The 22,332-nt window shown below is 38.6% G+C and overlaps 1 protein-coding gene across 3 annotated transcripts in view; it reads left to right on the top strand.

The window, feature by feature from the left end:
- The window catches only part of CTNNA2 (catenin (cadherin-associated protein), alpha 2), a 1,016,972-nt gene that overhangs the window by 831,712 nt on the left and 162,928 nt on the right, over positions 1-22,332 (top strand). The window lies entirely within an intron of this gene.

The raw sequence follows: 22,332 nt of genomic DNA on the forward strand, positions 1-22,332 counted from the left end.
GAAATGTTTAGAATCTTATTTGTAAACCAAGGAAAACCTAGCCAAATTGGATTATGTAATCCAAATTCAAGAGTTATAAAATGGAAACAAAAATGCTTTGCTATTTATTTAAATCAACATGTAACAGGTTAAAGTTATGCATAAAGAGGATTATGCATAAAAAGTAAAAGTGAAATTTGGACATGGACAAACCCCAAGATCCAGAATATAAGAGTAGTTATATGTCAAAGCATATTCAATACATGGATAATTATGACAAAAGTCAAACTGCATTTGGAATTTAGCATGTCACAGGCACTATACTAAGTCTAAAACAACCATCCCATCAGATACCATAATCTAATGATTATATTAGTTTGCTACTTTTGCCAAAATAATTAGCATCAATCGGGAGGCTTAAACAACAGAAATGTGCTTTTGCACTGTTCTGGAAGCTAGACCACTAGAAATTTAGTGTTATTCTGAAATCCTCTCTCTTTGGCTCACAGGTCACCTTCTTCTCCTTTTGACTTCACAGGGTCTTTCCTCTAAGTGTGTCTATATCTTGGTCTTTTTACAAGGATATAAGTCATGTAATTTAAGGTCTACTGTTGATTCCCTCTTTAAAAGTGCTATCTTCAAATACAGTCACATTCTATGGTCCTGGAATTAGGACTGTGGCATTGATTTGAGGAGATACATTTTTCCTCTCTGTTATGTTATAAGTGTATGTGTACATATAGGTGTATATGTACATACATATATAGGTGTATATGTACATATACACTTATAACATATGCATATGTTTGTATACACAACACGTGTATGCATAGCATATATAACTTAGCACATATATGTATGTGTGTTTATGTTTATATGCACACACATATGTACTTTTAATGTTACATTATAAGTGTATATATGTATATATACACATATTAATTATTTGTACTTTGTAGGCAAAGTAACTAAACTTTACCTATATTATTTTTCCCAATTCCATGCAACTAGTGCATAATATAATCAGAATTCAGAACTATTTATCTAATTTCAGAACCATGGTGGCACTGTAGACATCAGTTCTTCCATCCATTCACTCAGTCAACAAGTGATCATGAAGTTTCTCTGGTTTGCCATGCATTATATTAGGTGCCATAAACATTGTTGAATGAAATAAACAAGATTCTTGCTTCTGAGGTACTTAAAGGCATGGCTATAATCCAGTAGCTATATGGTCAGTAATTTTAAACCTGGTCTGTAAAATTCCATCTGTTTCCCAGATCATTCAGGTCCCATGTTGCTGATTGCCAAAATGAATAACTTCTGGGCACTTCTCACTTTTTAACATCTCAGGCAGAACTGATACCCAGAATCAAATCACACATTGTATCCCTGAACCTGTCAAGCTCCCTCACATATTCATGGAGTTCACCGGGGAAAGGAGGAGGCACTGGTGGCACTAGGTGCTTCTTTTAGCCTGGAGTTGGGAAAACCAACTTAACTAATACTTCTGGTATTATTTCATGTTCAAACCATTAGGTTTGACCCCAGCTGATTTTGATTTGCACTTAAGGGATTTGAATGCAGATGGTGAAATTATGAGTCATAGTAACCCAAGATCCTTGGGACATGATAAGAATATATTTTTGTTCAGGGAAATGTGTTCTTGGGATAGAATGAGAACATCCAGTCTCTTAGGGAAGGTATCAGCTGGAAAGAGTGAAAGCATAGGAGTCTCACAATTAGGTCGTAGTGGGAGAGAATAGGATGAAAGCCTGGAGTTGTCCATATCCCTATTGGAGCTGGAAGTGAAACTTAAAGCCTGGGCTCTGCTGGAAAGTTGAGGAGGCAGAAAGGCCAACCTCAGTGTGTTTTTATTAAACAGCTGTTGCCTAATACTCCTGTGGGTGTGGGGGCTAAATTCGCAGTGGATAGCAAGTATAGGGGCTTCAAATGAACTTGCCATTCCAAAGGTCATGCGGCTGGATCTCCTAAGATACCCTTTGCCCAACTTTTCCTGACTTAGGGCCCATGCAAACTTGAGTAGGCCCAGTAGTTGTCTGACTGAATCTGACAAGAGTTGGCAGTAACCCCCGAGAGACATATGGGTGAGTTATCAATCAGGCATAGAGCATTGACTTACAGTGTTGATGCAGGTTTTCACTGTGGAGTAGATGCAAACATGGTGCATTCAAAACAGACATTCTCTGCCCACTTCCTGATTACTGAGTTTTCCATGTATGTGCTATGCTCAGTAAATTCTGTTTAGGTCTACAGAGGCAGTTAAAAATAAAACCCAAACAAAGCAGAGAAACAAGACAGAGAAGAGAAAGCATCACAGAGCTAGCAACTTGCTGAAATAGAAAACACCGCAGAACATATTTCTATTGGGGGGAATACAAGGTCTCAAAAACCAAGAGTTGTGTAGGACAATGTGGAGGCAGACATAATATAATTTCAATCAGAATGATTTGATCCTCTGACCTGAATGTAAATCAAAAGCTATTCTATTCTCCACCCCCATAGTTTGCTTGGTGGTGATTTCCACTGAATGTCAGGCTTTTGTGTAATGAAATAATACCCATTCTATGGGTGCGGTTACCAGCTGTCCCAGCTTCTATAGGAATGTTTCTTGACCAGAATAATAAATTATTTCAGTCATTTAGGAATTAGCTGTACAATTGTCAAAGCTCTGGATTATATTTAACATGCTGCTGGAGAAAAATGAAAGGGCAAAGAGAAAGTGTGGAAAACATATCGAGCTACCTTCAAATTGGCAAGGACGGCTGTTTGAGAACAAAGGCAAAGCCACATAGTTAACTATTATCTGGTCTAATTGTTCTTTATCTTAAAATATTACAATTGATTGGATTGAGTGTCTTATCTGTGTTGAGAGAGGATCAAATAAAAGGGGGGTCCAGGGGGTGTTATAGGAAGATAGATTTCGCCTTGTTGTAGGAGGAATTTTGCTTTAAAGGCAGGACACGCTGTTCTGGAAGGCCTGCATTGGGGGCTGGGAGCAGTGCAGTACAGAATTCACCTCAGTGAACTCTGGCCTCAGACTGTCAGGGTACCATTCAGTGTGTTTAAACAACCTCCTCACACTCTCCCCCTCCCATATATGCAGAGTAGGGAAATCACAGCCTGACCTTAATGTGGTGTTTTGCAAATTAAAGGAGACAGTGTATGTCTGGCACTTGGTAATAATCTGCTACTTATAAACAACTTGTCATTGGAGAAGTTAACATGGTTTTTATGTTTGTTTTTAGTCCTTTTCAGCTCTGTTCAACTCTTTGGGTCCTGAGGTTCTGTCACAGAGATGAGAAGACAGATGAGCAGGGCCGAGAGAGACTGGCTGAGGGCAGGCACCCTGGGCACCAGGCACCTGCTTGTTAGTTCTGCAGGGCTGCATGCGGCACCCTTGGCCTCCCCAGACCTCCAGCTGCAGCCTTGCAGACAGTGCGTTCAGCTGACATATGGCACAGGGCCAGCCCTGGGCGTTTGATCATTGTCAGCTCCCCATGGAGTCTGTGTGCTGAGTGCAGACTGCCAGGCCGACGGGCAGTCAGTGCTTCTCTCTCTGATTATGCAATAACCCTGGGAAGGCCAGGAGCTAAAAGTCAGAAGGAAGAACAGGTTGCTGTGAGATCAAATCGGAGAATGTTCAAACCAGAAGGGGATGTGGAGTTTCTTGGAGCTCAGTTTCCTCTTTTCACAGATAAGGAATCAGAGGCTCAGGAAGGGGAGCTGCTAGGCCAAGGCCACATCCCTCGTGAGCAGCAGAGTGTGTGTCCAAAGGACAAGGCAGTTTCCTTCTTCCGTATCAGTGATGACCCTGTTGCATCTCATAACTTACTGTTATGACCTGTGACTGAATGGTGAAATGCCTAGTGGTAGGGGTTATAAGGTAGCCTTCTTATAACGATAATGAATCAGAGAAGCATACTAGTATATTGTATATGTATATGTCTAAAAGGGAAGCTCATCATAGAAGTCTGGAGTGGGACCTTAAAGACAGAGTCGATAAGACAGATATAAAGAGAGTAATTGCAAAATAAGGACCGTATCATCATCAAGATGGTTGAGAAGCACTTTGTAGTGCAAAAGAAGCAGATTCAGCAAGACTTGTTTTACTTGTAGATCTTTCCCCATATCTTCCTATATGGGAATATATTCTGACAAGTCCTGTCTTGATTAAGGTAAAGGGAGCAGAGTGACAGATTCATTCATACAAAGTCATTCATTGGTGGCGAATGTCTGCCGTCCTAGTCAGCTTGAATTTTAAGTGAAGGATTTAAATTTTAAATGGAGATTGAAGGAGCGAACCAATACTTTCTATTGAGTAGGGAATGTCTAGTGGGCAAATATCAGACAAGAGGATAAGTCATGTGGCTAGATGCATACTATGTGGCAACTTGAGTCCTACCTACATAGAAGCATTTTATCATCAAAACAAACCTGTGATTACCTGAGACAGAGTGATTTCTAACAAAAGGAAAGTCATGTGGCTGGAAAGTGAAGTTTGAAAACTGAACTTGAACAAGATGGTTCATGAACTCCTTACAGACTCTTTACTACCTATTACTTATGTGAGTAGTGCTTTCTTCATTGTATCATCATATTTTGAGGGCTCTGAGTTTGATATTTGGTCAGATGGTTTCTTGTGTTATTGAACAGAGGTGTGTGCTGACCAAGTTTTTATCTCAAAAGCCAGAAACTGTGCTTCTGAGCCTCGGGAGACACTGCCCCTCTCTGCACTGAAGTGCCTAGGCATAATCAGAGGTTCTGGGTTCTAACTTCAATGTGGCTTCTTAGGTATCCCCTGCACTTTGAAAACTGTCTAGTATTGCTACACATTCTGTGTACTCTGCAGCAGCTTTAATGCCCTGGAGTTGCCAGCAGTGCTTCTGTGGGAACCAGTGGGGGTGCTGTTGGAATATCAAGGAAATAGTCTGGGATAGTTAGACTCCAGAACAAGGTCATTTTGCATGATGTTCAACTATCAAAACATACAGGTTTTTGTGATTTATCAGGGTTGATTATGTGAGCACTATAAAGTTGTCTTTTAATTTCTCAGTGTTTTACAAATAATTAAATGAAGTAAATGTTTAAGACTCAGGGCTTAGAGTAGGCTAGTAAAACCTAGCCGATGAATTCTAACTTGATGATATGGGAAAGGAAACTTAAATAATTTGGGCCTCAGTTTCCTTAGATATTTGGAAATAAGAACATATCTTACCAGATGCCTGTGGGAATTTGCTGAGAAAATATGTGTGAAGGATCTTTTAGCACAATACTGGCACCTAAATGCACAATGCACTGTATTTGTTATTCATATTAGAAGTACTGTTACTAATATTATTCATATTAGAAGTACTGTTACTAATACCAGCTCCATACTGGGCCTGTTAAAGCCTATCATACTATCCCAGAATTTCCTGACTCTTCATTGTATCTCTTCCCAAGCTCCAACACATAATGAATTAAGAGTAAACCTTAAGTTAATGGAATGGGTGAAATCACATTCATCTTCAATCTCTTTCAAATAAACCTGCATAGGGAACCGAGTAAGGGATGGAGGGTGGGAAATAATACCAGTAAAAAATAAACAGGCAGCTATAAATCAGAGACATTCTGCAGGGGACGGGTGGGGGGAGGGGCGTAGAAAGATGAAATCAGGAAGGGAAGAGCACAAAGGACTGTGGTGATGGTGCACAAGTGAATTGGCGGTGTGAAATCTATGGGGACGACACCTGAGACATAAAGCAAACATTGTACAAAAATGAGTAATGATATATATGTAAAAAATGTGCATTTAGGTGATGATGCTGGGAGCTTTGTTTTGTTTTGTTTTGTTTTTCATAGCATTTAATGCTTATTCCCCTCCTTGTCACCCTTGGTTAGTCTTCCTGCCCTTTACAACTTTGTTTAGTTCATTTTGTTTAAAAGTCAGATGCCCTCTGACTCCCTTGCCCCCTGCTGAGGAGATCTAAATAGGTGATCTGCTTTGGATAATGTGGAAAATTACTTCCTTAAAATTTCACTTCACAAAAAAAAAAAAATTCACTTCACTCTAAGAGCACAAAGTGATGGTGCAGGGGTGAGTTAATGGTGGGAATTTCATAGACTACACCTGAGAGGAGAAAGCAAACATTATATAAAAATGAACAGTGATTCACAATGAATACATATAAATACATAAATGTCACCTCACTTCAGATCATGAAATTCACTGCTGTCTTCCAACTGCCTCCCTCACCCCGGCTACTTCCTTCTGAATTTGAAGTTGGATTGCAAGGGTGGAGAGGAAGAAGCAGTGTCTGTCCTCTTTAACTGTGCAAGCACCAAGGGACTTGGTCATGGAAGCTGCAGAAACAAACTGTACATCTTGTTTATTCTAAACCTTAAAGAAATAAACTTTTGAGATTTGTCCTAGAAATACTGAGGGTACTTCTATTTAGTCCAGTTGATGAATTACCTCTGATAGAACTGAAAGACTGTCAGAAAAATTTGGATATTTCAATTATTCACAGTGTGATATATATTGGAGTTAATATGGCTTGGTGTCCAGTAATCAGATGAGGATCCTGAAGCCTAATGTATTCATAGCTAAAGGAGTCAGGTAAAGCTTAAGAAAAAGTCAACTGTGTCAAATTAGAGACTTGATATTCGAGACCCTGAGTCCAATAAAAAATAAATTTATGTAAAAGTGACAAATTAAGATGCTGAAAATATTAGATTATTGACATAACTACAAAATACATATTTATATTTATGTTTGATTGGATAAAATTGTCTAGATAAGAGGATTCGATTTTTCAATTTATTTTGCAAAAGCTTTTCTCTTTAACCTTGAAGAATCCCTTCCACTGGTATTTGCGAAAAATCATTTCCGTAGCTGACTGCTTTCTGGGAATCACTGACCCTTATGTTTGGAAAGGACCTTGAAGTTCACCTCTTTACCACAAATGGGAAGCTCTAATCCTCCGTCCTGCAACTTAGATTACAGTCAGCTCAGTAGATGTCTATTGTGGCTTTATATTAAAATCTTCCGAAACTTAAACATTGCAAATACCTCCTAGTCTGTACACTCCCATCACCTCCCAACAATCTTGATGGATCTGCTACTGGGTGGATTCTGATGGTAGCATTAGAAAAATCATGTGTCTCCACTATTCCACCAGGCTGAGGAACCCTGCCATGATGGGACAGGGCCGGCAGGTCAGAGCGGCCACAAGCCACTCTGACATTTGATGAAGCTAACAGACATGTATGAGATGTGAGGTGTTGAAAATACTGCGGTGCCCTTCCTAGTTGCACAGTGGGTTAAAGTACAGCACTCTGAGGCTGTCTGCAGCCACTGAAGCATGAGTTCCATCCTTAACTGGTGCTGACCCACATGGCAAAGCAGAACTCTCTTGTCTTGCCCGCTGCTCCTCTCAGCAGTGTATTTCACTTGACCTGGCTGTTCTGTTCTCCACTCTGTCTCTGGTGGGTCCTCTTACACCCCATACCTCTGGCCTTCACCCCAGTTCTTATATACATAAATAAACTAAATTAAATTAATAAAACACCATAAATTAAATACTTTTAACTCAGTAAAAGAAGTAATGATCCCTAAGGGGATCTCACAGAGAACATGGGTCCAGGCCAGAGTCAGGGGAAGAAGCATCTTAAAATAATGGGGGAGTTAAGGAAGTCTGAAAAGTAACAACTTTTCTGCTCTGCTATGCTTAATGTTTGGGATCCAAACATGGAATGCACATATTCTGTGACAAGACAGCCCACATAGACTGATCCTTGACCTTCTTACTTTCCCTCTACCTTTTCTGTGGTTTGCACAATCACTTTTTTCACCAGCAGAGTCTGCCTTGGGTATGTTATGATGACTTTATCTACCACCTAATTTTGATTCCCCAAAGAGAAACCATTCAGTTCCGGCATACTAAATTTTTTGCAAGCCTGGCTGAATGTGAGAGGCCAGTACATAGAACTGTTGAGCAGACAGTGACTTGGGGCATTTTTAAGGGGCTGCCCAGCACTGGAAGGTGTGTGAGATGCTGAAAGATTCACAAAGTTCTCTCTACTCACAGTTTACTCCAAGAATCTCCAAACTTCCAGCCATCTATGAAAATGCAATTCTTTTCACTCATAAATTCATCTGGTTTAGACTCCATGCATATGTCAGGTTTGAGCTCAGTTAACTTCTTTCTATTTTGTGCATAAAAAAAAAAGATTGTCTTTGTCAATGGGTCTTTCTGCAAACTGCTGTCAGTCTTCAGTCTTCCTTTCTTGGAAATGTTGAAAGCAACATATGTTGTCCCTAATCTTGAGTGACAGCTATTTAGCCAGCAGATATTTGCATGGACTGTGGAGAATTGTAATACATATTGAGTCTGCCTATATCCTCTTCATTTCTGTACACTTGTAGACTGTGCTCTTTGGAGCTTAACATGGGAAAAAAGAATCCTAATAGAAGAAAAGGGAATGGTTAACCCTCAGTAAATAATTCAAAAGGAATGCAAGGTTGGCTTTAACCAACAGTGAGAGTATGGAAAATTAGTTAGTGAATCTATCACTCGCTGTGATTTGTACATGGCATCTCTAACCCCTTCCTTGCCTCCCTCCCTCTTTCTCTCTCTTCCTTATCACCACTTACCAATCTATCCTCACTCCACCATCATCATTTTATTTACAGAGAGTCTAGCAACTAATCTACCATCTTTTTAGTATGCCACAATCTACTTCAACTATAAATGTTCTATATGGGCTTGCAATTTTCTTTATTTATGTAACGTATCTTGAACATTTACTATTCTAGATAATGGAAAGTACTTCTCTCACTTGGTGGCTCTCAGTCTTTAGCAACCATCAGAATCACTTGGCACTGTTAAAATATAGGTTGCTAGACTGTATCTCCTAGGATTTCTGGTTCACAGGATCTAGTATCGGGGTCAAGAATTTGCATTTTTAACAAGTCTCTAAGCAATACTAATGCGCTGATCCAGGAATATTCACTGAGAAAGACTTTCCTAACTCATTGTTGTTGGTAGCTATATAACCTATAGGAATAGCTACAGTGTGTTTTTCAGCTATTCCAGTACTGATACACATGCAGTTATTTCAGTTTCTGTATGCAGTGGTGCAATAAATGTTCTTCAATTGCTATCTTCATGTACTGGTGCTTTTATTTTGATAGAATCCAGACCTTCTTTGAAAATGCCTTCTGAACTAAATTAGGAGTCACAGGAGAAAATTAGTCTCACCCCTTTGTGGTCACACTTTAGCTAGATCTTATTCTCTGAACTTGAATCCAAATGGTGCTTACTTTTTCCAGAAGTCAACCCCTGCTCAGAAGAATATTTTTCACTTTTATAGATAATCAAAGGAATGTACCCTGTGCTCCTCCAGCAGTTCCAGAAGAGGGGCCCCACTGTGAGTGTTGTCAGCAGGATGTGTTGGTTAAGTTTTGTACATAGCTTTCCTGGACATCTACCCTGCAAAAATATCATCCACTGCACAATAAAAGATTTAGTGATGCTTTTGTTATATAAAATTAATCAACTTATTTTTTATTTGCAACTCAGATCCCGTGCCTTGGGGCCAGCATCAGAAATCCCAGAAATGGACACTATAAGTGAGCACCTGATAGGTATTTTTTTTTAAGATTTATTAATTTATTCATACAGAAGTGGAGTACAGGCCAGAGATGCGGAGGTTGAGAGGCTTCACCAGAGACAGTGGGGAGCAGAACAGGCAGATCGACGAAGTACCCTGCTGAGGGGAGCAGCGGGCGGGTCAGGAGAGGTCTGCCATGCCATGTGGTCACCTCCGGGGCAAGCGCGAATCTAACTCATGTGGAAATGGCTTAAGCTTCTTAGTGCTACGCTTTAACCCACTGCGCCACCAGGGAGGGCCCTGATAGGTATTTTAAAAACAGGATCTCATTGCATTTGGAAAACAAGCCTGGAAGGCTGGCATTTCTACACATTCATTTTGTTTTAATTGAGGCAAACAATTATCAGACTTAGAGAGCTGCTTCGTAAGCCTGGAGAAAGAAGTATCTGGCCACGCTGAGATTTGAACTTAGAACTTTTAGACTTCAGATTAATTATTTTTCTTTGAAACATTTTACTGCTTCACATCAGGGCACTTGAGGCTGCATATGAAATTCCTAGGTTATAATGACTGAAGTAGAGGTTATATAGGTATTTGTAGTTTTCATTCTTTTTAAGTCTGTCTCTTGATTTATCTCTGTGATAGGCAACATAATTTACTCATTCACTTTGGGGGGAATAATCAGATGGATTAGTCATTAGTTTTTCAATTGATGTTGATTTCACCGAGGCACATGAGTTGGTCTATCTCATTTTTCTCAACTTTCCCTTTTTTTAATACATAAAGAGCTGCCGGGTCATCAATTTTCAGCCTAAAAAGTCACTACTAATCTTGAGAGCAGTTTTCCTGGTTGAAAAGACATCTAGACACAGTGGCAAACATCCAGAAACCGGTGTATTCATTCTGTGCATGTTATCCTCAACAGTGTCTCTTGCATTTTCTGTTTCCTGTCTTGTCACAGAGTCATGAGTCTGCCTTTTATAAATTCCCCATCCTAGTTCTCCACCTTGGTTTCTCTCTGATCTTTTATACTTATTTTTTGGTGAAGTGTTTGACCTCTGCTCTGAAATCATTCTGGTTTCCCTTTCCACTTATCTAGCACACTAACTATTCCAAATTCCATGGCTCCTGTTCCAGATCCTCTTGGGCTTTCTCATCTTTTATCTGGTTCTCCATGAGTTGGCTCTGAGAAGCGCTGCTTATTTGACGGTTCCTGCTTCTATATCTGACCTCCTTCCCAGTATGTTTTCTTACCACCACTTACTAAGACCCTCTGACAAACCTTCTGCTCAATTCATCATCCCCAGTGGTTCTCTCAGCTGTTGCTTTATCTCATATTCCTTTTATGTTCATGTTTTCTCTACTTCTTCAGCCAGTAACATAGACATACAATTAATTGGGAATAAAAATAAAACACTTAGTGGTCACCAATTTAGGATCTTATTTTGATCATTCTTGTGGTGCTTGGGCATTCTGAATTGTTGGTAATTTTTCAAGTCATTCCAAGGTCTCAATTAGTCAAGGACAATGACTATCCCTTAGACAGTTTACAGAGCGCACAGGTAGGGAGCCATTTGACTCAAGTTATAAATCCTTTTTCTCTTTTTTCTCATCTTAGTTGGAGTTATTAGTTATTCCTAAGAGTTTTGAGGGGCTTTTCATGTTCAACCTGCTCAAATGATCAACCATTCCCACAAGTGGGTACCTACAACATGAATAACGAGAAAAATGAATTTTCTGATTCCACTTGATAAAGTTTGTTGTGGAATTTAACTACATGAATAATTTTCTGAAATAGATCTTGATGTTTCCATTTTATAGTCAATGAGCAGAATTTAGAAAGAAGAAAGTATTTACCCAGGATACATTTCCTGGCACTTTGCCTAAAAAAAAGACAGATTAGTTCTATCATGGCATATCTAAATCATTTGCGGGCTCTTGAGGTTTTCATCATGGCAACAAATTATTCATGGGGTTGCAAATTTTGGGTTAAAAGTGATTAAAACAGTAGAATGGACACAGTCAAGTCAGGCATTCCAAGTAATTCTAGAGATTTATCTTGTGCTAATGATGAATCTCTATTAAGTGCTTTGTCCTTGTTTTCTCACTGTAACACGAGGAAAGGAAATCTGCACTTAAAAAACAGGTAGAAGAGTGGCCCTCCCTGGTGGCGCAGCAGGTTGGAGCGCAGCACTGAGAATCTAAAGCCGCTTCCGCATGAGTTCGATTCCCGCCTGCCCCGGAGGTGACCACATGGCGTGGCAGACCTCTCCTGAGCCGCCCGCTGCTCCCCTCAGCAGTGTACTTCGTTGATCTGCCTGTTCTGTTCCCCACTCTGTCTCTGGTGAAGCCTCTCGCCGCCCCTGAGCCTCTGGCCTGTACCCCAGTTCTGTATGCACACATAAATAAATCTTAAAAAAAAAAAAAAACAGGTAGAAGAAATAGCTAAAATTCTAATACTTGCTGGAAATGTTTGCTTTATAGATTTTGCTGCTTTGCTACTGCCTGCCCTCCCATACCTATACTGCTATGCTATACACCTTATTTATGGAGCAACCACTTATGTAGTATTTCCTACATGCTGGACACTATTTGAAGAATTTTACTAGCATCATTTAATCACATGAAGAAGGTATTCACATAAATCCCATATAACAGATGAAGAAACTGAGGCATAGAGAAGGTAATTGATCTATTATTCAGTTAACTAGTAAGTAGCAAGGTTGTAGTTGGAATTCAGGCATTCTAGTTCCAGATTTCTTATTCTTAACTATTCTGATTTTCACCCTCTACTTTTGCCCCCCTGGCTTAAAATGTCCTAAATAGTCATTTCACTGAATTATAATTATTTATTCTAAAGGTCTGCATCTCTCTCCACCCTACTCCTCTAAGAGGGACAGTGCTTAAAAGCAAGTATTTTGAGTAATTTGTATGTTTCATAGGCAACCTTGTTGCGAGTTGTTTACTATTGAACCCTGGCATCTATAATCACGGGCAGGTTCTAGATAAATATTGACTGGATGAGTTATTTTTTCAGCCATCGCACCAACCATGGTGACTCACACATGATAGGTCCTGTGAATGTTAAATAGACACATGCACTGTGTGATGGAGGGATAAGATCTTAACATAGATGCTAAAATAATCCCCAAATTGGGTTATGAACATTTTTATTACATTGTCCAAATTTAGTGCTTGTGCAGTTAGTGTTTATTGCTATAATTCCCTCATATGGTGTTATCAATTATAGAGCCATTAAAATTGGGATCTGGATGACAAAGATGTCAATTACTACAGATTGAAGAAATCTGGCACAGGTTGCCAGGCATAGGTGTCCCTTTGGATACCTTGAAAGGCATGAAGAAAACTGACAAAGAGGATCTTCCTCTCACTTCATATGCTGCTCCCAAGCTTTTGGATTAGTTGATCTGTTTGGAAGGTGCATTAGCCCTTCACAGCGGCCAATGCTGGGAAGGACAATCATTTCCCACCTCCTCTTTCTCTGCCTCCAGGCCGCTTTTCCTTCCCTCCTAACTTCTTTATTTCTTTTCAAGGGTGGATTAGAAAAGACATTAAACCACAGAATTTCATTTTATAATTTAATTTTCATTTTATGGTGCAGTTAGAATAAGCTCTTCATTTGTTTAATAAGCCCAAGCCTTCACTAATGTTTTCCTGAATGTTATATTCTGTTGCAATATGGTGTGATGGTTTTTATTTTCTTTATCTACAAAGGAAGCAAGCACCTTCTCTCTAATATGAAATATTAATAATGTGTCTCCTGGTTATTTAGTGTGTGTTTTCATCATCGGCATGCAGGGCCATGAGTCACCTGCAACTCTTCTGCCTTCATTTCTGCTTTTTTCTTTAGTTGCTCCTGCCTGCCCTTTGCCTCCAAAAATAGAATGAGAGAGCAGCTTCTTAGGTGTTCTTCCTCTGTAACTTATATTGTAATTGCCACATTTCTGTTTTAATATTGATTTGGAAAACTCATTGGCATTGCAGTGTATAAAGTAATGACAATCTGAATCCTGCTGGAGAGTTATTTAGTCTTTATTGAGGTGATTTACAGAGAGCTTTCCATCCAGATAAAATGCTCAAAGGAAAAGGAAGATATAATGAAAAGAAATCATGCCTGTTTCACAAGCAGCAACAAGAATACAGAAATCCTGTCATTCTACTTTTTTCTTGTCTTCCTTCCTTAATTTTATGAGTGAGTAATGTTAGTGAAGTAAGTAAATTGCACCGTGGCCATGTTTTTGGAAATTGATGAAGTGTGTATACCTGACAACATGCCTTTCCTTAACAAATCCAGTGATTTTAAAGGTGTTAGGAGAGCCTTTTAATAACAGGGATAATACTTTTGGGAGCAGATAGAACTCTTTTTCAAAATAAGTATCCCTTTTTTATTTTCTTTGTTCAAGTAATTTTTCAGGAACTCTTCCTTTGACTTGCACTGTTCAGATATAGATGGGAGAAGTGCATTTAATTGATACATGAAACGTGTTCACAGTTCCCATAGCATTTGTCTGTAAGTTCAAACAGGATGTAATTTTTGTCTGATGTTACCTTGCTTAGAGCCCAGTGGATTTCTATGAAAGATATCAATGAAAATAAGATTATAAATTTGGGGTTCCCCAAGGAAGGACATATTTTAGATAAGAAAGAGAATGTGAAAATGTTGTGGCTGGCTTAACGGATACTCTACATTTCTCTCCTCCTAATAAATCATCAGCAAATAAATACCTTTCAAATAGGGGCTGCACCAAAAAGATGTAAGTATGTCTCTAAACCAACATGAGAGGAAGTTTCAGGCCTTGTAAACCCTCAGTTTAGCTAAGGAGCTCCACCTGTGACCAGCACTTCATGCACCCTCATTACCTCATTGTGGATGCCTACAAACAACACGAGGAATCATCTTGCAGAGAGAGAGAAGATATCTGAAAGTGGCTATAAGTACCTCTGTAAATACAGGGAAAAGCTGTGATTCACACTTAGCCTTACTTACTTCACACCCCATACACTTTTCAACTCTAAAACTCTCTACCTTCATACTCAAGGACATCAAAGGGAAGAAAGAATGGAAGGGGGACAGAAAGGGAGGGAAAAGAAGACTGCATGTAAAAACTGGTGAAAACCAAGTGAGGTCTCTAGGCTAACTGATTTATTGTGTAATGTGCTATAATCCTGAAAGTAGAAACTGAGTAGTAGGTACACATGTAAGACTTGTCTGTACTATTTTTGCAACTTCTGTAAATCAAGAATTACTTCAAAATCAAAGGTTTTTTGAAACTACCTTCCCTTCAACAGTCTAAGACACTCCTTCTGAGAGTCGTTGTTTTTAAGAAATTGGACTTTCTGACATCTAAATCACAGAGCTAGTGTGCAATGTGATGCTGGCTTGTCTCATTTTTTAAAACACACACTAACACACACACATATACACAAAGAATATTTCATCCAAGTTAGTGTTAGATTTCTCATGAAAAGATTTAAACTGTTCTTATCATTATTTATTTGTTACCAGAGTCCATGAGCATCTTGTGAGGAAATGCAAGAGCTTGTGGCCTCTCCTTTCGAATATTCCTGGTCATTGTGATTTTATACTTTGAAAACACCAAGAGTCATTTAGGGAAAAATCTTGTGAATAAAGTAAAATAGACCAAGTTGTATTTAGTGTTCATATAACATTAAAGTTTGGGCTCCATTGGAAACCAAAGCAACAGCAACACACACTAAGTTTCATGCAATGTTATTCACACTCATAAACATGGAGGTGATCTTTTGCAACCAGTAGGCTTAAACACAGTCTGAACAAGGCTATAGAAGTAGATTTTACTCCCACAGTGTGCTATTTTTAAAATTAGAAGCCATCTTTGTAGACTTAAGAGTTCAATATCATGTTGAGATGATCTGTATCAAGTGCTGAGCAGAGGGCCATCTGCTAATAAGTGATCAGTTAAAGTTTAGCAGTGTGAATCATGATGGCAATAACTATGGTTACAATGATGAATTTTACCCTTTAGATTAATGCCTGCCTTTTTTTCTTTGTTCTCCACAAAGTACAGGAATGAACAAAAAGAGAGCTAAGTTTTCCACCTCTACCATTCAATGACTGGTGACCTGCACTCCTGCAGTGTCAGGAAGCAAGGTGAAGGCATTGGGGAGGGGGGGTGAGACCTGGCAGATTTGTTGTCTCTCAGGTGGCATGATAACTTTGACAGTCTTCTACTATCAGAGTTTTGATTTTTTACCTGGGGCTAGCTCTTAGACTGTCCTCCTTTCTTTTCTTTGGAATCTGGGAATTTGATTATTTTGCTGATATTCTGTCTTAGGACATCACTGAAAAATATACAAGTAGTTTATTTGTGCCTGAATAGCCAGAATCAAAAGGAATAGTTATGTCAAGAAACCCTGAGAAAGAGAGAATATGACCCTTCATATAGACAATAGAAGTCCTTTCCCTGAGCTCTCTGCTGTGGAGGACTCTGCTGGCCTTACTCCAACATTCTACAAGGATAGGGAACAGTGAGACTTCAGTCTTAAGTGCATTCATTTGCTAGGTTTGCATGTCTCTAAGATTTAGGCTTTTTGTTGTTGTTGTTGTTTGTTTGTTTGTTTTGTTTTTAGATGACTTTTTTAACTTTAGAGGGATTATCGTCCTAAATCATCTTAGGGTTGACCTTCTGATAAATGCTCTTCAATTCTATACCACCAGGGAGGAATGTTACAAACATCTTAATATTCAATTTCCTTGCTTTTGTCCAAATATATAAAAAAAAAAATCATACCATGGCTTTACTCCTGTTTTGCAATTTTGATTTCCTGCTGATTCTTCTAACTGGCTATGGAAACAGCTTATCTTCCACTGACATTTACCCTAATAACCGGGAACCCATGGCTTCTTGGGAAATTTTAATAAATAGCTCTGGGAAGACCCTTCCATTTTACCTTCATTCTTTGTCAAGATAAAATAAGGCCTTTGCATTTTACTAGTTTTAAAATCAGCATTGGAAGGAAATTGTTCAACTTTTGGTTGGAAAGGTAGGCCCAATATCAGCTAGGTTAGTATCAGTGGGCAATACCAAATTTTATGTCATAACATTCCAGAAAGTATACACCTCTTGTTGTTATTTTGTTATTATACTGTGGAATGAGGCATGATCATTTTCAAATAGAGGACTGTGCTTTGATAATGGAATATCCACTCTTACTCTCATTGATAGTCTAGCTCCAGGAGAAAAATCTTAAGGCTTGGAACAAACTCAATTTTTCAAATGTTAAGGAAAGCTAATCATGTCATTTCATAAACTTTATAGTATTTGAATATTCTTCACTTACATACAGAAATGTATTATTTTCCTTTTTTTCCTGGTTGCATAAAACCCTTTTGAAATACCTTTTTATTTTTTTCCCTCAGAGAAATAGATAAATGGAACTCTGCTATTTAAAAAATAACAACAGCAAAAATCTGTCTTGGTGACTGATGATGGTTTTGGATTCATCATTGGAATTAAGAGTAAACTATGGAGGCAACAGAGAAAATGTCATCAAAGGAACACATGAGGCCATCACTGACCTGAGTTTGGTTGTGTCAGGAATAGGATATGTCATAGGGGATGGCCTAGGGGATGTAGATTTTTTACTCTTGTGTTTGTTTGTTTTTTTTAAGACAAAACTGGACTAAGTGTTCATTTATAAATTCTTGACTTCTTTATCTTCACTTCACTTTTTTTTTTTTATAAAGAAGTACTACAATGGCCAGAAAATATACAAAAACAAAACCCCATAAAAACCTGAGCCCACTCTATAACTATCAGTCAGGGAGATCCACGATGGAAAAATTAAGGATACATCTCTGCAGCATCTGACCTATTATTTAGAGATATCTGTGTTCAGTTAGGATATTCAAACACCCATAATCATGACTCTGAGTATTTCTTTTTGTTGATATCCAAGAATAGAAAATGAAAAGATTTTGAAAAAGTTAAAGCTGGTTGCTCAGGCATCTCCAGGACTGAGTTGTCTTTCTGAAAACAGCATATAGGGCGCCCCCTGGTGGTTTAGCGGTTTAAAACACAGCACTAGAAAGTGATCTGCATCCACTGCAGCATGAGTTCAATCCCAGTCAGGGATGTGATCCACATGGCATGGCAGACCTCTCCTGTCTTGCCCACTGCTCCCCTCAGCAGTTTATTTCAGTAGATCTGCCTGTTCAGTTCTCCACTGTGTCTCTGGTGAATCCTCTCACTCCCCACATGTCTGGCCTGTACCCCAGTTCTTGTAAGCATAAATAAATAAATCCTTCAAAAAAGAAAAGAAAAGAAACTTTTAGCAAATGTTTAGACCCAAATCTCTATGACCCTGATATTCTGCCTCTTATAATTGATCTCATCTCTTAGAAGGGAAGAATTCATTCCTTCCACATATACATCAAAATATAATCATTTCTCCTACTTCCATATCCATTACAAAATAAAGCTAAGTAAGTGCTCACTGGTGAGGTCACGTCCAATAAGTAAAGTCACATGACATCGTGAAAATGTCCAGACTTTGATCTAAACAAGAATGTGAAGTGCCCATATTTGTAAATATGAGTCAAATATCTTACTATTAAAATATAGTAAGTATAGTAAAGTATAATTACCAAATTAAAATATAGTAATAAGGATCAAGAGAAAACTAAAAATACCCCGTTCTCTAAACACCCAAAACCAATTAACATTTTGGAGATAGCCCTTTTGTAGTGCCAGCAACCAGGTGCAGAATGGGCAAGGAGAGTCCTGGAGTTCTCAGTGAGTTTTTCAGACTTTTCATGATCTTCCTGCACCTTTTGTAGTCAGACAACCAGGTGCAGGGCAGGTGGTGCCAGGGCATCAGGAGGCTGGCGGCTTCCATGTTTCCCAGCCTCCTGCGAATCTTCACCCTCTCTCTGGGCTATCTGGCATTCTCATGTGGTCTCTCCGCAGCCCTCTGCCACTGTCTCCAACACCACACTTCCAAGCGCCTCCTGCATTCAAGGCCAAAGATGATAGCCACAGAGACTAATGGTGCAAAAGCCAGAGCCATCTTCCTTTACACTCTTCCATAGGTATTTGTTCCTTGCAAGTATTAGCTTATGCTCTGCTTATGCTCCCTATTCTGTTTTGTTTTTTTTTTGTTTTTTTTTTTTAAGATTTATTTATGTATACAAGAGCAGGGGTATAGTCTAAAGTTAGGGGGTAGAGGTGTGAGAGGATTAACCAGAGACAGAGTGGAGAGCAGAGTGAAATACACTGCTGAGGGAGCAGCCAACCAGACAAAAGAGGTCTGCTGCACCAAGTGTGTCAGCTCCCTGGATGGGGATCCATTTGTGCTGCAGTGTCTGTGGAGAGCTTCATAGTGCTGAGACTTAACCCGTTGCACCACATAGAGGCCCTATATATTCTGTTTTATACTTCACCCAACATTGTGCTGGCAACCAGAGTCACCAAAACTTTACTTGGTCTTGTGCTTCTCTACTCCCGCCACTTGAAATGATCAGATTCTCAACTCAGTAGCTTAGGATCCTACACACTGAGAATTATTGAGGCATTATTACTAGTCTACACTATACCCTCACTCTGGAAGTGTGTGGGAGATTTGGTACTTTGAAGTTGGCCATTCTCCAATTTGGTAACTTTGTCTATATATGCATTTGCAGACCTGCCTTAACTCTATGATAATAATCTAACTTGCCAAACTTTTGGTAGGACCAGGCTGTGGATTGCAGAGGTCTCTTGAGGAAATGAATCAAGTCTATAAAATGTTCTCCTGTATGCTATGAAGGAAAAAAAAAATGGAGTTTGTTTGTAGAGCTTAAAATACAGGAGATCCTAAAAGAAAAAAAAAATCACATTATGTAATATTCTTTTAAAAAAAAATCAGCTCTGGCTTTGAGGGGCCACATTCCCATTGACTAAAGAAACATTAAGGCAAAGATGGTGCCTCCCCTTGGGAACATGTAAGGGGCAGGCACTTGCTGCTCTCAAGTACAAGGGCCTCCTGATCCTGAATCACCAGCCTTGATACCTAAAAGCCAGCCCTCCTGATACTGAGGCAGTGGAGGTAAGATCCACCCCTTCATTTACGTCACCTGCCTTGTGAGAGCTGAGCTAAGTGTGAGAGATTAGCACCTCTGTCCTTTATTTAGCAAAACCCATGACCGCAGATGATATTTGATTCACCCTAATGGAGGCAGAAGCAAATGTGTGAGGTAGCTGGGAAGTCAAGTGGAATGTTTTGGCACTTGGGAATGGACATGCTCATCCTCACGTGGCTGGAATATGCCTTGTAAGAAACACAGTTCATGCACTCCTCACAGCCTAGATATTTGGCGAGCTTTATACAATTGCTAGGCTTCTTTTTCTCTTTAACTTTTCCAGGTAAAACAAGTGAAATAATGGTTTTCAATACTCTAGTTATAGAAAATTGGGCTTTGACTCAGAATGCGATAATCAGTCAATTCCAAGGATACAAAAAGTCAAAGAAGTAGTTTGGCATTAAGAAGTAAAACTGATGAATACTCCTTAGTAATTGTTCACAACTAAGTCATTTACATGAATTTAAGACTTTAGGAACTGAAGAATGTATTTTTGTCCCTTGATCAATCCTTTACATTTTTCCCATTTGTAGGAAGTGAAGCTCAGGCTGGCAGGCCTGTAAGTGGCTTTATTGACAGTGTTACAGCCATGCCTCCTCACCTCTTATTTTCTGGCTGAGATATAACAGCAGAGCTGCTTCAGGAATGAAGTGGGGACACCCTCACATGAGGAAAAAAAAAGTGTGCTCTCCAAAAAATGAAATTCATTTAATTATATGTTATTCACCTGCTTGGTTTCAGAGGGTGGACTTGTGATATGTGTTATTTCAAGAAGAAAATTGCATGATAACAGTAGTCTTGCTATCAGGATTCATAGAGGAAGATGATTATCTGTTAATTTGGGAGTTAAAAGGTCTTTTACCTCCAGAAAAAAAAATCTTACATTTCACACACAGAATAAACATTTTTTGTTTTGATAGAATAATTACTAATTAGCCTGTATAAAGCTGGACTAACATATATATATATATATATATATATATATATATATATATAATATAGAGTTTGTGTATATATCATGATTTGTCTGAGTAATTCAGAAAAGGAATGTGTGGTTGTAATTGTGCTGATAAGGAATAGAACACATTGGTGTCTGTGCTGCAGGTATGCATGTGAACACACACACACTATTCAGGAGAAGAACGGGTTTTGAAAAATTAATACATTTTTTAAAAATCTTATTTTTTTCAGAGTGATTTTAGGAAAGTAGAGAGATTCCCCACATATCTTCTGTCTCCAAACATATATAGCTTGCCCTCTTATTCCCATCCCTAACCAGAATGACAAATTTGTTATAATTGAAGAGCTACTTTGACACATTACTGTTGTCAGAGTTCATAGTTTATAACAAGGTTCAATTCTTGTTATGGGTTTGGACAAAGGTATGATGACCTGCTCTTATAGAGTATTTTCAGTGCCTCCTTCCAATTTTTTTTGCTTTGCTTCTTCATCCCATCCTCTCCCCAAACCCTGAAAACTCATCTTGTTATTGTTTCCATAGTTTTGCCTTCTCTGGAGTCTCAGAGTTAGAATTATGCAGGATGTAGCTTTTCAGATCAAAAATTAAACTTTTCTCACCATATGATCCAATCCAGTAATCATGTTCCTTGGCATCCAAAGAAGATGAAAACTTAAGTCCACACAAAACTCTACACTTGCAGATGTTTATAGAAATTTTATTCCCATGACTTTGAACCCACCAAGATTTCTATAAGTAGGTGAAAGGGATAAATTAACTGTTTTACATTCAGACAAGGAAATACTTGGCCGATTTCATGAGAGGGACTCTAAAGACGGAGATCTGAGGTATATGACCTTCGAAAAAGACAATTATTTCATACAATGCTGTAAGGACATCTCTGTCATTGTACTTGGAGACCTAAACTATTTCTCTCTTTTCTATGGAGAATGAAGAACTTAAATCTGCGTACCTTCCTTCATAGTGCCTTATAAAATCCCAAACTCCCTTTTTTGTCCCTTCAACCTCTTATGTCTTACTTAAGCTAGTTAAGATAATGTCTGAAACCATGAGGTGAGCTTATCAGTCAACTGGGACTCTTCCTTGTACAGATAAGATATACATGCTATTACCAAACCTCTTTTTCACTTTTTCTCATGTTATCTTTTCTGGTGCTTGTTTGATTATTTGCCAAATCTAGAAGAATCCAAAGGGGAGAAGAATGGTTTACTTCACTCTCCAACACAAACCATAAAAAAAAAAAAAAATGAGAAAACTAAAATCCATGACTTATATTTTTGATTGTGATTATTTTAAGTGGGCTTAGTAAAGTTAAATAAAATTAATCAATATATTACTTTCCCCTAGTAGTCAAAAAGTTAGTTTTAATTTGGCAATTATTATTAAAGATTTTTTCCCCTAGAATTTTAGGGTCTCTTTTATTGCACTTATTTTGGAATACCTTATTAGAACAGTGATATCAATAGAAGTGACTTTAATTCCTGAGGAACATTAACAATGCTTTGACATACATTTAGTGTTTTTGGCAAGGGATGGAAAGAAGGAGATGCAATTGGAACTACTCAATAGAGAACAAGGATGCTGCTAACTGTTCTATAGTGCATGGGCTGTGCTCTAAAAACAAAGAATTATCTGG

The sequence above is a fragment of the Condylura cristata genome, unplaced genomic scaffold, assembly GCF_000260355.1.
Source record: "Condylura cristata isolate star-nosed mole 26May11 unplaced genomic scaffold, ConCri1.0 scaffold00031, whole genome shotgun sequence".
Taxonomy (NCBI): domain Eukaryota; kingdom Metazoa; phylum Chordata; class Mammalia; order Eulipotyphla; family Talpidae; genus Condylura; species Condylura cristata.